At 38.0% G+C, this 12,185-nt stretch overlaps 1 protein-coding gene across 6 annotated transcripts in view; it reads right to left on the reverse strand.

Annotated features, from left to right (window-relative positions):
• Positions 1 to 12,185, reverse strand: part of CNTN4 (contactin 4) — a 995,624-nt gene that overhangs the window by 759,303 nt on the left and 224,136 nt on the right. The window contains exon 1 of one of the 6 annotated variants that reach the window (XM_030801545.1): positions 7,278 to 7,463. The exons of the other annotated variants lie outside the window; for them this stretch is intronic. The gene's annotated coding sequence lies outside the window, so the exon portion shown is untranslated. Of the gene's footprint in view, positions 1 to 7,277; positions 7,464 to 12,185 lie in introns of those variants that run through there. 6 annotated transcript variants of the gene reach the window in all.

The following is a 12,185-nucleotide window of genomic DNA, read 5'->3' on the forward strand; positions in this document are numbered from 1 at the left end:
GAACAACCAGTGACATCAACATGGGAAACTGCAGTACATGGTTTAGAATTTGGAGATCAGGAGAAAGAAACAGTCATGAGCCTTTGACACTGCTCTCGAGGATAGGAAAAGGACATATATAAGAGCTTTACTTGAGGATTTCAATCAGCAAGAAAACTCTTCTCACCTAATATTACTCAGAACAGTGGTATTTTCTGATCTCCCTAACTCGGAATAGACAGAAGTTACTCTTCTTAAGTCTCTGTTTCTAATCGAATGGGTGAATAAAAACTCTTCTCAGAGTTACTGGGGAAATTAAAGAAAAGACTGAGTTGAAAGCATCCTGTAAATGTAAAAGACTCTATCTGTCAGCTATTAATATTATAATTATTTGGAGAGATTACTTACATAAACCTTAAAATGAGAAAAGAATATATCTCAAACATTCAGCCAGTGATGTGATTTGATTTTATTTGTAAAAGACAATGCTAGTCCTGGGAACACATTAAAAACCATCATACTGTATCATTACCGGAGCTGTAGTTGGCATTGTGGCCCATAAGTTACTATCCTGAAATCTAAAGTTTTCAAATATGTGCAAAGATATCATCAATCTCAAATATTTACAACAAAAAGCCTGTCACGCTGAACCCCTATCAACTCCAAAGGGGATGGCACCAGGTTCAAGAGACTGAAAACGAGACCCAGGGCCAGCAAACAAGACATGGGATTTTACTGGAGCTTTACTTACCACGGAAAAAGTCCAGTGGTGTTGGGCTGGACAGGAGAACTGCCTGACAGACAGCCCACTAGCAGTGGGCTAGACAAGATAAAGCCACAGCACAGCGACACAGGAGCGGGAAGGAAAACTGCAACCATTTGCAAAGGGCATGCAGTTTATATAGCATTTTCCTTAGCCCCCTTTCCCAAACAGTCTCCACCTGGCAACCTTCATTCAACCCAAAACTCGGGGTCTTGAGCCCGTGTGGCCTGAGTTCCAATAGACAGGCTGGAGGTTCAGATGTTCCTCATAGACAAGGAATGAACCTTCCTATTGGCCATTCCCAGGTTCCTTAGCTTGAAACACACATTCAGGTGCATCTGCCATACAGGATCATTCTCAGAGTACGCTTAAGTTATTGCTATCAGGTGTGTTTCATTTACCCTACAGAGCCAAAAATTCTATTGCTCTAAATCGGTGATTATATCTAAAGGTAATTGGTTGGCAAAGTCTGAAGACATTTTTGGTTGTCATAATCATAGGGAAGATGGGGTTTGTTACTGTCATCTCATGGGCAGATGACGGCAAAACTGCTAAGCACCCCCCAATGTACAGGACCCTGTCCTTAATATAGACACCTACTCTGAGCACTTACTCAACTTGTATTTGAATGGCTTGATTCACTAAGTGCCTACTTCTACAATTCAGTATCCTGAAAAACTACCTGATCTGCCTCTATATCCTAGGAATAAAAAAGGAAAATAAGCATCTTCAAAAAAAATTGAAGCCCATATCCAAGTGTAAGTAGGCATTTTAGCCCCTTCAATTTCCACTAAGGAAAATTACCAGATTTGGCTAAATACAATTCTGTCCTTCCCATTGGGAAACCATATAGGAAATGTCAATGTGCTGGCAATCTGCAAAACCAGAAAATGAAATTTTCCAGAGTTTACCATTATCACAAGAAAATGGCACAATTGTACCGAAAACTTGTCACTCAACATTCCTAAGTCATCCATTATGCCAATTTTTGACATTCCACAACTGTTTAATGTCTCACATTACATGATGTGATATAAAAGTGTATTGGACATTTATAATTTGGTATTTCCTAGAGGTGCTTGCCCCTTATCTGAGTATTAACAACTTAGGGGAAAATAGTACTTACATTTCTGTGAAGCAAAGAAAAACAATATAGAGCACAGGTCACAGAAAATAGCAATAGAATGCCAGAGTCTATTTTCACAGGGATAATTTAATATACTCTAAGAAGAAACACAGCATAGAGTAATGATTGAGTCCAGAATTTGGGTTTTCAAAACCCAGCTCTTCACTTTCTAGCTGAGTGACCTTCCACAAATTACTTAGATTCTCTGTCTTATAAAATGCCTCCCTTATAAAATTAAGATACTGACCCTCTTTTCCTCTGTGATATTGTGCTTTAGAGTAAGAAATATATATTTGGTCTTCATTTCTTTCTTCTTCATTTCTTGACACAGAACTCCTAAAATCCCTGGAATCTCCAAAGTGGTAAGTCTTTTAGAAGGGTAACGACTGGTGGCCCAAGACTCCTAAATAGCCTCAGGAGGGAAGAGGGGCTGAAGGTTGACTCAACCACCACTGGCCAATGATTTAATCAATCATGCCTATGTAGTGAAGTCTCCATAAAAACCAAAAGGGACTGCAACTGGAGAGCTTCCATGTTGCCTAACACGTGGAGGTCCTTGGGGATGGAAGCTCTGTGCCCCTTTCCCTGTGCATTTCTTCCATCTGGCTGTTCATCTGTATTCTTTATAACATCCTTTATTATAAACCAGTAAATATAAGTAAAGCACTTTCCTGGGTTCTGTGAGCCACTCTAGTAAATGACTGAACCCAAGGAGGGGGTCATGGAAATCTCTAATTTATAGTCAATTGGCCAGAAGTTCTGGGGAGCCCAATTTAGGACTGGCATCTGAAGTAGGGGGCATTCATGTGGGACCGAGTTCTTAACATGTGGGTTCTGACTCTAACTCCAGGTAGATAGCATCAGAATTAAATGGAATCATAACTATGCACCTGAAAATTGATGTGTCAGAAAAACACCCACACATCTGGTCAAAAAGTGTGGCATGTTTAGTGTAAGTAGAGAGAAACGTTTGTTTGTTCCTTTACAGCCTCATAAGGGATGTTATGAGGACACATAAATTAATGCTTACTAAGTGCTTATAAATTTTCCTGGTACAAAGCAAAGGCTGTTTTTAATAAAAAATGCCTCAATAAGGCAGAGTGTATTATCTTATTTTATAGATGTGATAACTAAAGTTCTGTGCGTCGAAGCAACTTTCCCCAGTTATCACTGGTTTCTCAACTTGAATTTTTTGTACTGGTGCTCCTAGACTGTAGTGGGCCTCATTCCTGGTGATTGCCATTTGAGTGCTTAACTCCTTTGCTTTACAGAGAGAAGGGCTAATTACACAGGGATATATTTTTGAAAAGGAACATGTCTAAAACAAAATGTAAGGTGGAAAGCATAACCTGGCTTTCTTCATTGAGCGCTTATCCTATATGAACCGGATAACTATGCAGTGGGTGGCATTTGGGAGTGAAGGAAACATGGTCAGGAGGCCTGAGAGGCTCACAATCTGGCACTTCTTGGCAGAAAACTTGTCCACTGACATAAGTGATTTGTATGTAGTAGAAACGATGGTGAGAGCTCTGAACTACAATTTCAACCGTGAAATATAGAGATGTAGGAGAAATCATAGTTTTAAAAATATGGTCATTGCACTTCTGGTGGTAGACAGTATTATTTTTATTTTGTAAACATTTTAGTTTAAATTGGTGTATATTTATGTTATGCTTATGTAAATATTTGCAAATTTATTTTTATGTTAATTTTCCATTTGTGAACATTTTTATTTTATTATTTTCCATTTGTGAAAAATTTTACTGCTATTTATATTGATATAAACTTTCTTTTTTTTTTTTTTTTTTTTGAGATGGAGTCTCGCTCTGTTGCCCAGGCTGGAGTGCAGTGGCGCAACCTCGGCTCACTGCAAGCTCCGCCTCCCGGGTTCATGCCATTCTCCTGCCTCAGCCTCTCCGAGTAGCTGGGACTACAGGCACCCGCCACCACGCCTGGCTAATTTTTTGTATTTTTAGTAGAGACGGGGTTTCACCGTGCTCTCGATCTCCTGACCTTGTGATCCGCCCACCTCGGCCTCCCAAAGTGCTGGGATTACAAGCGTGAGCCACCGCGCCTGGCCGATATAAACTTTCTTCATGCCAAAAATTAGTTTAAAACCCAGTAGATTTATAGAAAATGGTAAACAGACAATATTAGAGATGGTAAGCAGCTATGTTAAGAAATATGGTATGCCCATGTCCAGGATTTGGAGAATACAGTCGTCCCCTGGTATCCACATGGGATTGGTTCCAGAACCCCCTGCAGATGCTGGGGTCCCTTATATAAAATGATGTAGTATTTACGTGACTCCTGCACACCCTCCAATATATTTTAAATCATCTCTAGATTACTTATACATGTAATACAATGGAAATGCTATGTAAATAGATTTTATACTGTATTTTAACATTTTTATTATTTTTTTATTGTTGTATTTTTTTCAAACATTACTGATCCGCAGTTGGTTGAATCCACAGATGTGGAGCCCAAGGATATGGAGGGCCAACTGTATCAGTGTAACGAAGAAAATATTCCTAACTCCTATCAATGTTCATGGCTAAAGCCCCTACAATAAAAGATAGATTAATAAGAGAAATGCATACAATTAATTTAATGTAAGTTTTACATGATGTGAGATCATTCAGAAATGCATAATTAAAGAGCTGGGGAAAACTGTGTTTTTTGTTTTTGTTTGTTTGTTTGTTTTTTTGAGACGGAATCTCGCTCTGTCGCCCAGGCTGGAGTGCAGTGGCGCGATCTCGGCTCACTGCAAGCTCCGCCTCCCGAGTTCACACCATTCTCCTGCCTCAGCCTCCCAAGTAGCTGGGACTACAGGTGCCCGCCACCACGACCTGCTAATTTTTTTGTATTTTTAGTAGAGACGGGGTTTCACCGCGTTAGCCAGGATGGTCTCTATCTCCTGACCTCGTGATCCGCCTGCCTCGTCCTCCCAAAGTCCTGGGATTACCGCACCCGGCCCAAACTGTGTATTTTTAATGGACAGCCATGCAGAAGTATGATTGGAAGACAAAAGGGTATAATATAACAGTAATAAACCAGGAAGAACTTAGCAAATTCTGTTTGTTCAAATTCTTCTTGGCAACCATGTGTGATACTGCTTTCCTCTGGGTGTAAGTCAGGACTCCTCTGGATGAGGGTCTTATGACCTACTTCAGTGGGGAAGGGGTGAGGGGAATTCTTTCTAGTTTGTATGGTCTGCTTTGGCTGTTTCCTCAAATGCTAAGGTGCCATATTGTGGGGTAATGAGTCCTGAACACTGTCACCTATATATGAAACGGGAGATTCTACATGAGTAATCAGATCTGGAACTCCAGAATAGGGGAGGTTCCAAATATAGTCCCTGCTTTTTGCTAGGAACATCTGTTTATTCTGGCATTTGGAGGAAGATCACTAGTTCCCACCACTGCACTGAAGAATGTGTGTCCTTTTCCATATATATGTATCACTATTTATGTTCCTTAATGAGATCTGCATTATGGTTTTCTTTAAAGGGAAGGACTAAGTATACCATGACATATTTTTGAAAGGAAATCCATGTAAAACATATATAAAATATAAGGCATGACCTGGTTTTCTTTCCTAAAGAGGGAGAGATGCAAAAGCCAAGTGCTTCCTGAATGCTAAAACAAATATAAAATGAATCTTAAAGATCAGTATGTGTTTACAATATCATAGACTATTTCTCTATTACCATGATGAATGAGATGGAAACTAAATAGCATAAAGAGGATGAAAGAAATAATATTTTACCACTTTACTGAATTGAGCTACACACACAATAACTTCCAGGATTGATTTCCTGCCTAATTTTGAAGCAAAATCCATCAATTTGGAAATCCATGCACAAATACATGAAGAATGCAAACATTTCCTACTCAGTGGGAAATATCTTTATCCATTTGGAAAATGAACTTGGCACTTTATAGACACACACACACACACACACACACACACAAACATTTATTCCCAGGAGTCTGTAATTCTAGACCAGAAATTGATGAAATTTCCCCAAATTACTATAAATCAGTTGTGGCTTAACTGAACTCCAGGGTAGGCAATGCTACATTTTAAACACTTTGAAAATTATCTTTCCTACCTACATGTTTGTAGGTGGGAAGTTGTTTTATGGATAGTCAAGTCCAAGAAAGCTTTATAGGTAGAAAATTGATTTATGGATAGTCAACTAGTAAGAGGATAGGCCTCAGAGTTAGAAAAAGGCTGGCTCAAATTCTAGCTACCTTATTTACTTCTGTAGGACCCTGGGCAAAGTATTCCTTCTTAGCTTTGATTTCTGCATTTGTAAAATGGAGACAATAATACCTTTATTGCCCAGGGGCTCACAGACAGTACTAATTCAAAAACAGTTGCAGCCACTCCTATTCTTGCTTCAAGTAAAACCTATTTCCCCATTCTGTCCTTGTAAGGCATCCAGTAACCAGAAGGAATGAGTTCTCAGACTGAAGAAGTTATAGAAATCATTGCTCAATTTATGCTAAAGTATATTTCCTTTATAGTTTGTGTAATCTCCTGTAGCAGAGTTCTCCAGAGAAACAGAATCAATAAGATTGTGTGTCTGTGTGCGTGTACATTTATTATAAGGAATTGGCTAACACAGTTCAGGAGGCTGACAAGTCCCAAAATCTGCAGGGTGAGTCAGCAAGTTAGAGGACCAGGAGAGCTGATGGTGTATTTCCAGTCCAAGTTAAAAGGCCTAAGGCCCAGGAGACGTGAGATGTTGTATTTCCAGTCTGAAGACTGACAGGTGTGAGACCTAGGATGAGTCAGTGTTTCAGTTTCAATCTGAATGCAGGAAAAAAGCCAACGTCCCAGTTCAAAGGTAGCAGGCACAGGGAAATTCTCTTACTAGGGGAAGGTCACTGTTTTGTTCTATTCAGGCCTTCAACTGATTGCATAAGGCCCACCCACATTTGGGAAAGCAACCTGCTTTATTCCATCTACTAATTCAAATGTTAATTTCATACAGAAACATCCTCACAGAAATACACAGACTAATATGTGATCAAATATTTGGGCACTCTGTGGCCCAGTCAAATTGAACCATAAAATTAACCATCACATCCCCTAAAAGAAATATTTATTCTTTTCACTCTGTATCAAGTTATAATTTTCCCAAAAACAGGCTCAAATGTTGTAGGATAAGTATCACTTTTGTTGATAGCATATTTCTATTAGAAAAGAAAGCATATACCTCCAATTAGGTATTTTTATTTCTAAAGTACACATATGTACTGTATTACTGATGTTACATACATAATGAAATATGAATCACAATTGTTTCAAATGACATAAAATATATAAATAAAAATTCTTGCATTTTTCTCTACCCTTAAATGGCTATCTTGCCTGTAATCCAGTACGTGTACTGACCACTGGTAAGTTCCTTGTTGTACAGCAAAGAGACATCTAAATACAGGAAAAAATGGGAGATTTTTAATTGCGAACATCCACTGGAGGGCTTGAGCTGAAAAGATTCTGTGGCTTTCACTGGGCTGGAAATGTTGGAGTTCTAAAAGCCATCGTGGCAGGAACTTGATGAACACTCAGGTATTCAAGTAAGACCGTAAAAACAAAATGCATTCTTAAAATTAGGGAGAATGCTAAACAGCTTTTCATTAGTGGGTTAGGTTTATTGATATTTACTACATTAGAAATTAAAATGGAAACTTCTAAAATACTTTTCAATTCATAAAATAACAATAAGTCTATTACATAGTAACATAAATAACATGCTCAATGGGAAAATATTATATAAAACAAAAAATAATAAGGAGGATGGCATGTTCTACATTTTTGTAAATCTCTCTTTAATGTCTGGCTTAATCATAGACAAATGGATTCTCCTACTTGCATCTGCATTTGCTCTTATTTGATATCAAATGTCACGCAGCCTCTGGAAAACTCCACTGTACGCTTGGGAGAGACAGAGAGTGACAAAGGCAAATACCTTCTTAGTATTATTACAAAAATAGCTTTGATCTGACCATCCATTTGAAAGTTTTCACTACCCCTTCAGGTTTCCTGGACCAGACTTTGAGAACTACTATAAGAGAATGTACATTTAGAGGATGAACATCTCACTCAAAATAAGAGAATGAAAAACTGGGAGGAAGATTTTCAAAAAGAAATTGCAGCTTCATTTTGTCTTCAGAGTACTAAATAAAGCATCTCTGCTTTTGAGGTAGGGGGAGCATTCCTTATGATTGTTTGCGAGGTTGGAAAGTTGGGGGGCTAGGGGTGGGTAAAAATTAGATGATCCAGGCCTGTCCATCCGCCTGGAAAAGTGCCTGGGTCAGAAGAACACGTAAGACCCAAGCAAATCTAAACATGTTTTTCTCATTTTAATCTGTGGACAGAGGGAAAGGTGATTCCTTTACCTTTTGGGGTAGGCTCAGGGTTCTCAGAATCAAGTTACTCCTGTCCTGGCTATAGATGGAGGGAAACAGATCTGGGACACAAAGAGAAACAGAAGCTAGCAGGGGAACTGTTCAACCCTCTGGATTTGTCAATTATACAAATTAAAACTGAAACCAAGAGTCTTGACAATATCCAAAAGAAAGAACATTTCTAGATAAAACTGTCAGATTTTAAGTTACCGTCTTATGCTTCTGGATATAGGATAAAGGTATAACTCCGACAATGGTATAACTTTGACAGTGTTATAACTCATAAACTTCATACTACACAATATATATGTTACGTAGAACAAAGTATGAGTGTGAGTGTGTGTGTGTATCTTACAAGAAGCAATGCCATGGAAAAAAAATGCTGCAGACACATTGTCCAGTTATTTCTTCTATCATTCTTCTCCTCTCACCACTCACTGCTTCAAAACCCTAAGCCTCTTTGAATTAGTCCAACACCTTGCCCCTGGGATTTCATGCCATACTCTAAACTGCTCTTCTTGCCCCCTCCCCGCCAGAGGAAACTAGACAATATCTGGAGACATTTTTAATTGCCATGGCTAGATGAGAACAGATGTTACTGGCATCTAATGGTAGAGGCCAAGAGTGCTGATAAACATCCTATAAAGAACAGGAGAGCTCCTCATAACCAAGATTTATCTAGCCCAAAATGTGAACAGTGTTGAAGTTGAGAAGCCCTTCTCTAGGAATAACCTTAGTTGGGAAGCATTGTCTTAGCCCTGTCTCCACTAGCACTCTCTGGATTGCCAATGCACGGTACAGATTTCCAAAAACACACAAGCATATTATAGAGCCCAGTACTAAACTTTACTATCTCTCAGAATTGTTTGTATTAGTATTGTATTGTTTATACTTGAAAGTAATGTAATTTGAGTCAATGCACTAATGTAGTCCACATGAGAGTATACATAGCTATATGAGCATGCATGTGCTTGTTTATTCAAGTCAGGGTTGCAATGAAATAGTTGCTTTGACCAAATTCTTCCAGGAAAAAAGAAAGCATCAAAGAAACTTAATTTAATGGTGGATATTTGTTTAGTTTCAAAACATGTTACGTGTTTGGGGGCACACCCCAACTTGACTGCAAAAAAGAACAGGTGATCATTTAAATCTAGGAGCTACAAGCAATGGAAGAAGCAGATACTTCTAAAAGTCTGTACAAATACTTCTAAAAGTCTGTAAAAGTCTGTACAAAAGGTAAGTAAACTTGAAGCAGAATGACAATTTAAGGGACGGATGTGCACTTTAATTTACCAGGTTCCATGAATCTCCATGAGACCATGGCATGCAACAACGTTCTCCTATTTTCTACAATTTCCAATCACTTGCCCTCTCCTGTGTGACTTTCCCTCCCCTGGCCATTTAGAGTTTGTGCTCCAGGGACAGACTAATGGGGCTTCATTTTGTTACCTCAGCCGGCTTTCCTATAGGAGACTTCATCCTGTAATAATCATAGTTCCAGCGGTGCATGTCTATGAAATTAAAACGGAAGAGATTGATTCTTCAGGTATATGGTTGTTGTTATTGACAGTCATTCCAGATCAGTCTCTCCAGAGGCAAGACAGTTCTTGCACGAAAAATACCTTTGCTTATCAAGCTGAGGCTCTGTGCAGCTGAGATGGCAATTTTGGGCCTATATAACAGGAGCCAGACATGAACTAGAGCCCCCAGGAAAGTGAACTTCGGTAATCCTCCAGTATTCCATTAATGTGAAATCCACTAATCTGAGACAGCAACTTTTCCTCTATTTTAAAGATCTTAGAATGTTAAATAAACACAGCTAGTTGCTCAATAAAAGAAAAAGACACGGTTAACAGCAAATTTCAGATAATTAGATGCTTAGTATTTTAGTTTCTAAGTTTCTGTTCACTTTTTAAAATTCAGTATACATTTTATTGTGGAGAGCTAACATAATGTAAAGTCTGCATTTTAGCCACTTATAGGTGTACAATTCAATGGCATTAAGTACATTCACAAGATTGTGTCACCATTGCCACTATCCATTTCCAACACTTTTACATGATCCCCAATAGAAAATCTGTACCCATTAAAAAAATAACTCCCCAGCCCCTGGTAACCACTATTATGCCTTCTGTCTTGCTGAATTTAACTACTCTGGGTGCCTTACATGTGATATTTGATATAATTATTCGTCCTTTCGTGTCTTGCTTATTTCAGTCAGTTAGTATTTTCAAGGTCCGTCCATGTGGTAGCAAGTATCAGAATTTCATTCTTTTTAAGGCTCAGTAAAATTCTGTCCTATGTGTACACCGTGTTTTGTTTATCCATTCACACATTGATGGACATGTGCGTTGTTTCTACCTTTTGGCTATTTTAAGTAATGCTGCTACAAACATTGATACAGAAGTATCTGTTTGAATCCCTGCTTTCAAATTAAATTTTGATCCATTTTTGCTCATTTAAAAATACAACCTTACAACTCTAAAGTGTTACAAAATAGAAAGAGTAAACTAATGTATACTTTATCATACAGACAATCTATGTGACCTTGTGGCATAAGTAGAGAATTTTTTCATGTAGGAACACCGCTCCTGAGGGCATTTAGCTTATTTTCCAAAGCACATAAAATAAATAACTACAGGTGTTGGTAATGTTCTTTCCTCTGTTTGTGGTCTCCCACAGTGCCTGGTTTATATTAACAATCATGAATGTGGGTTTTTACCACACAAATACTACTATATTTTGAAGCAGCTCACTGTTACTTACCAAAGGTTAAGTAAAAATGAAGGTCAAATCATGTCACTAAATATGACTCCTTTCTCTCTTATAATAGGAATAGCCAAGTGACAGAGAAGAACTGGACATAAAGGATTCTGAAGTTTATGTGACCACAAATGACTTTCCTAACCACATCGATGTATTAATTCAATTGTTTTACAAAGAGAAACCTGAGATATTAGGTCGTCTAACATCAAGACCTCCGAGACAATCTGGCTTTGACAAGACTAAGTATGAAAAGAGAATAAATTTAAAGCTGATATGAAGAAAAAATAATAAAATAATAGCACTGAAAATCCAAGTTATTGAAAATTACAATAACTGCAGGCTAAAGAGGAAAAATCTGGAAACTTTCTCTTAATAAATTATCTCATTTAAACAGCTATAGAATTCCACAATTTTGGGAGCTATTTACTAAGTACAGGTCACTCTGGAAAGATTCTTTAACCCTCATGACAGTTCTGTGGGGACAAACTTATTATTTACATTTAAAGCTAAGGAAACTAAAAGTTTTAAATAATTTTCATGGGGGCACATAGCTAATAAATGGTGGAGATGAGATTTGAACCCATATCTATGTGACTACTGAGTTGAAGTTTTTTATGACTATACTATCTAGAATTGTTCTAAGCTACATTTCACAATTGAGATAACGCTTCAAACAAAGACATGTTTATGAGGGAGATAAGAATTAATGCGCTCTGTGAATTAAAATGGGTCCCTTCAGAGCTATAGGACAGAGCCTGTTCAGACTGCTTTGAACAGAGCCCAAATTATCTGCTATTTCCACTCGGAGAATTTAGCAACCCAACATGGGTCTCTCTGAAAGAATCTATCATTTCTCTTTGACCTCTCCCATGAGATCCTAATGGTGGCTGTTTCCACTGACATAAAAATATTTTAGGAATGATAGTAATTCCAGGATATTTTTTAGAGTTTCACTGCTGCTGTTGTAATTATTCCTAATTATAACTGTTGTTCCCCTTAGAGCAAATAAACACAGGATGTACTTATGCTATTTCCTTAAAGAAAGAGGCTAACTGTAATCTATAAAGAAATTATCAACCAAATGTGGACTCACGTATTTCTTTTTCCTGTGTACTGGCATTAATAA

This window comes from Nomascus leucogenys, chromosome 21 (assembly GCF_006542625.1).
Source record: "Nomascus leucogenys isolate Asia chromosome 21, Asia_NLE_v1, whole genome shotgun sequence".
NCBI lineage: Eukaryota > Metazoa > Chordata > Mammalia > Primates > Hylobatidae > Nomascus > Nomascus leucogenys.